Source organism: Panthera pardus, unplaced genomic scaffold, assembly GCF_024362965.1.
Source record: "Panthera pardus isolate Hobbes unplaced genomic scaffold, ASM2436296v1 HiC_scaffold_333, whole genome shotgun sequence".
NCBI classification, from domain to species: Eukaryota; Metazoa; Chordata; class Mammalia; order Carnivora; family Felidae; genus Panthera; species Panthera pardus.
The window spans coordinates 232,684-238,088 of NW_026526914.1; positions in this window are offsets into that span (position 1 = coordinate 232,684).

The window sequence follows — 5,405 nt, forward strand, 5'->3', positions numbered from 1 at the left end:
TCCTCTCCATCACTAATGCCTCCCCCTGTCTCCGCCTGTCTTCCTTGTAATAGGTGCCCCTCTGTCTCTTCTTGTCTTGCTCCTCCTCCCTGTCTCTCCCGCCAATCTCCCCGGACTCTCCCTCTCCAGGCCGGTCTTCCCCTCCACTCGTCCTTCCTTCATCTGCTCTGCTAGCACGTGTCTCTCTCTCTCCCTCTATAGCTCTGTCTCTCTGTGTGTCTCTTTTTCACTGTCTCTCTCAGTGGACCTTCTGTGTCTGGGTGCATGCTTCTTCAGAATTCTTGTTGGTGCCTGGGAAATGGGAAGGGAACTCGTCTGCTTTCGTGTGTCCTCGTGAAAGCAGGCACAGGGCTTTCTCAGAGACAGACACAGACAAGTCTGCAATTCTCGGTGAAGGGCCCCTACGTGCCCTGCGTGGTTGGAGTCGTCCTCCTTTTAGTGGAAGGTTAGATTTCAGGACCGGAGCAAGCTGCTAAATCCTACTACCCCATCTCCCTGGCGCTCTGTACGGAGATCAGTAGGGCACCAGTGGCAGATGGTGCTCTGGGGGTTGTTCTTTGATCTGCATTGCAGTGCAGTGAGTCTACTGAGCTGTGTTCTTGCAAGGACATGGCGGTGGGGTGGGTCTAGGGTGGGTGTCACTGGTTCTGGGTGGGCACCCACCTTACCGCCGCCCTCAGCCTGACGGCCAAGGAGGAGATACCGTGCGGACGGCCATGTGGCCCCGGTAGGCGTGACACTAAGGACTTCTCCAGGCTTTGCCCCAGCTTCATGAAGAAGGGGCAAGGCACGGAGCAGGGAGTGGCTCACGGCGTGGACGATCCTGTGCTGAATGCTCTGGTGCCCGTAGTGAGGCCTCTGGGGAAAGGGTGTACAAGCGACCACAGACTGCGCGATACCGGGGACCTCGCAAGTGAAGGCTGGAAGGTGACAGCGCTGAAGAGGACATGCGGCAAACGGGGGCCACGCTGGCACCTTGGCACTCGCTCCAGAGCCTGGACCGGCCATTGGCGCGGGCTTGCTGGCGGCCAGCACCCTGTCTTGCTGTCTTGCAACTGATTGCTCCCCGAACCTGGCCAGCTGGCCTGACCTGCCCTGGAACCACTTCGCCCCCAGGCCGCATGCGCACACTCTTCACTGCCTCTGTCTCGGCCCCTCCTCCACAGCAGCCACAGCCAATGCGGAGTCCTCAAATCCCAGAGCCTGTGCGCCTGCGCTCAACTTTGGCGGGCTGCGGCGGGAGGCTTCAGGGAGCTAATGGTCTTGCGGCCAAGGCTCCCCCCACCTGCTGCCGTTTCCTGTCCTTGTCCTGAGGCTGCCCTAGCTACACTGGGGCCGGGGCCGAGCGTCATGGCCAGCGTGTCGCGGTCCGGACAAAGCGGAGATTCCCGCCGACCCTGGGCCCTGATCGTCCCGGATGCGAAAGGTGGAGAGTCCCGGCCCCGCGGGAATGCAGGGGCGCTGGAGGGCGTGGGCTGGCCGCAGTCCCCAGGTTCAGGGGCGGCAAGCGCCCATCCTGTGCAGGAAACCCAGGCCGGGTGTGAGATACAGGTGGCAAGCCCAGCGGAGGAATTGGTGCTGATATTGGATGACGGAATGGTGGCGGCTGAGGTGGTGATCGGGGAGGAGGAAGAGGACGGCGAGGCGACCAAGGATGAGGTGGCTGGAGAGGAGAATTCTGAGGAAGCCAAGCCAGAAGCAGAGGACATGCACGAGGAGGAGGAGGAGGTGGAAGTTGAGAGACAGCAGCAGGAGGAGTTTCAGGAGCAAGAGGAGAAGCGCGAGGCAGATGCAGAGGCGGAGGAGGGGCCCCAGCTCTCACAGCCGCTGCAGCAGCAAGAGCCAGCGCTGCGTCCTGCCTCAGCCCAGGACCCGCTGGCAGCACTGGAGCGTCTTCAGCTGGAGATCAGCGCTGGGAATGCCCAGGATTCCAGGGCCTTATGGCGGCTGAAGCGCAGGATTCTTCGGAGGCAGATTTCTTACCTGGATCACAGAAGGGCCATCATCAAGCACATCCCTGGCTTCTGGGCCCAGGCGGTATCCTTCCTTGTGCTGGTGGGTGATGGCGGGGGCTGTTGTGCAGGAGGGCTGGGCACTGAGAGCAGGGTGCCTCAGGGCGATGGCCCCCAGAGAGGAGAGCTGGGGAATGGTCCCTGGCCCTGGGTTGGTGTGGTCTGGGATCCAGTGTAAGGCCTTGGACAGGGGCGGTTGTTGGGGATGGGGGGACTTGGTGACTGGGTCTGTTTCCTCTAGGTCTCCGCCAACGTTGGCCTGCAGGCTGGTCTCAAATATTACTTGCAGACACGAGCCATGTGTCCCCATGCTACCAGAGCTAGGGTAGCACAAAGCAGCCTTCACTCAGAGCAGATAAGGCAAGGAAACATTTCGCTGCAAAATGGGAGAGTTACGCAGGCCGCACACCCACCTTCACATTCACAGGCTGTGCACGTTTCCTAGCAGTTCCTTCAAAAGAGAGCATTTCAGACACACACTCATGACCTTTAGTGGAACCACGCCACGCCCCTTTGCCAGACAGTAGGACGACTGAGACCCACTCCGAATGGGGTACAAGCTGCCTCCCCAGACCCTGACACACACACACACACACACACACACACACACACACACACACACACAGAGGATTCTCTCCTGGTATCTCCACCCCTGCTTCCCTCTCTGTCCTCAGGCTCCGGCTCGGTCCCACCCATGTCTTTCTCTCCGGACTGGCTGTGTCACTGTGTCTAATCCTTTTCCCTCCTCGGCCCTCCTCGTCCGTGCTTCTCGATCTCTTTCTCCCTCCCACACCCTCTGCTTGCAGCGTAAGTGTGCAGTCGGGTTCCTGTAAGCCATGTTATTCCATCTGGACTCAGGAGGCTGGTGACAACATAGGTCTTCACGGGAATATGCCAAGAAACCCAGCCGTGAGGAGGGGTCAGAGCACATGCCGACATCACAAGCTATGATGGGCTGCTGGCAGCCCACACAGGTCAGATATAGGAAGGAACTGTGAGGCGTGCAGGCAGTGGAGTCTCTCCCTGCTGTGTGCAGACAGCGTGGCAGGTACAGGAAGCCAACGGACTGCCCAGTGTGGATGGGGTCTGATGCATCTGCAGAGGCTGAGGAGTGTGGGGACTAGTGTTTCCTGGTCTTTCTGCACATGCCGTGATCTAGTCCCTTGCTCTTAGCCTGGGAGGGTTGGAGGGGGGCTGTGTCTGTTTCCACAGCATCTGAAGGCACAGCTCCTTGACACAGCACAGATTCTGAATCACCCCCAGTTGTCGGCCATGATCGGTGCCCAGGACAAAGACGTGCTCAGCTACGTGGTCGACTTGGAGGTGAGACCGGGGAGGCTGTGGCTGGGGGCCATCCCGTCGGGTGTGGGATTTGGGCAGGAGAAGGTGAGGCAAAGGTGCTCACCCTCACAGCCAGGCAAGTAGCTCAGGACCCCGAGGGAGGACACTTGCCCCCTCCTGTCCCATTGCTCACGGCAGGTGGAAGAAGTGGGCCATCCCAAGTACCGCTGCAGAGTGATGTTTTTCTTTGGGGCCAACCCGTACTTCCGGAACCCAGTGATCATTAAGGAGTATCAGCTGAGCTTTGCTGGTAGGGTGTGGGTCCCATGATGGTGCGGGGCAGGGGGATGAGGAGCATGAATCAGGGACAGGAGGGAGGGAGAGGGGGAGGGGCAGGTGGGTGGGGAGGAGGCCATCAGCTTGCTCCTCAAATCCTCTCTTCCTGCAGGCTACGGGATATCGCGTTCCACTCCAGTCCAGTGGTTCTGGGATTATGAACGTGGAGCTCCCAGTCGCAGGCATGACCCCACCAGCCTTAACTTGTTCAACTGGCTGTGTGAGCACAGCTGCCCAGGGGCGAACAGGATTGCCGAGGTGGGGCCCCTGAGGCCTTCGTCAGCAGTGGGGATGTGGGTGGCCCCCGGCCAGAGAGGAGAGTGGGCTATGCCCAATGTGGCGCCGGCCTGTGTCCTCTTCCAGATCATCATCGAGGACCTGTGGCCCAATCCCCTGCAGTACTACCTGAGGGAGGAAGGGACCAGCAGACAGTGATCTGACGTGCTCACGTGTCGGTGAGGACCCCAGTATGCGGTGTGTTGACCTGCGTGTTGTATGGGCAAGGGAACGTGGGCCACACATTGGCTTGGAAATGGAAGGTCCGCCAAGACAGGGACACAGGTAGCATGGGGAGAGGGTGGGAGGATGACAGGGGACCTGCAGAGACTCAGCTGCAAACACACAGAGGGTCGAAGCCTGCAAACCAAATGCAGTTGTGCTGTGGGCTGGGGCTTTGGAGAGCAACTGGGGAGGAGCAGTGCTTCACCACAAATGCTCCCCGTGGATGTCCGCCCTGTCCCGGGCTTCCCCCTGCTCCTTCAGTCTGGATTTGCCTGCCAGTCTTTGGGTCAGGAGCTGCCGTGTCCCCAGGCGCCACTGTGGTGAGAATCTCGCACTTCCTTCCATGTGCCCCACCACGCCATGTCCTCCCGCAACCCGACAGCCATTCTTAGAACTGGTCCAAGGCCATTGGGGGCTGGAAATGAATCCCTGGGTGAGAAAGCAAGGGGGATCGCAAAAGGGCGAGGCACAAGAGTGACACCATCTGGGATGTATCTGCAAATATCCCGTATCATTCTTGGTGTCTGTTGCGTGGGGGTGCGTGTGTGCGCGTGTACGCAAATGTGTCTGCGTGTGCCCACATGCGTCAGGGGCTCTGCATCTGTGTGGGCGTGAATGGCGCAGAGCTTCTATCTTTGCCCATGCAGAAACAAAGGAGGACGCTACCAGTGCTGGAAGAGATGGGTGGATGAGTCTCCTGTCTTCTACGTGCCCCGGAGAGAATTGAGGAAGAGATAACGTGTGGCAGCCTTGAAGAGTTTCCACGATGTTTATGTGGACACATACAGGAAGCTAAAAACCCTTCTGTTTTTGTGTATGTGTTTGTGTGTGTTTATGGGGGACGCAAGGAGGCTCGACGAGAACGGGACCTGAGTGTGACTGTCCTAGCCGCTGCCCGGGTGATTCTGTGTGTGCAGGAGAGGTGCAGTACTGGGGTGGGGCCGGTGTTGCCATGTGCACAGAGGCCTGCCTTCTTGGGCAGGAAGAGCCTGGAAGGAGGAGGAGGAAGAGACAGACCTGTTATTTGGAGATTTATTGTATAGGCCAGAGCCGAAAGGCAGGGAAGGGGATTGCACAGTGGGACCAAATTGGTCCATTGGGTCGTGGTACAGTGTGGCCAGGACTCGGGGGGGTTTCATCCAGGACCCTTGCTCCCAGAGGGGTGTTGTGTCCTTGGTGAGATAGAATCCAGTCAGCGAAGCCTCCAGTCAGGATCAGAGCTAAGACCACATGTCCCCGGACAACTCAGGAGCAGGCAGCCTTCTCATAGTCGAT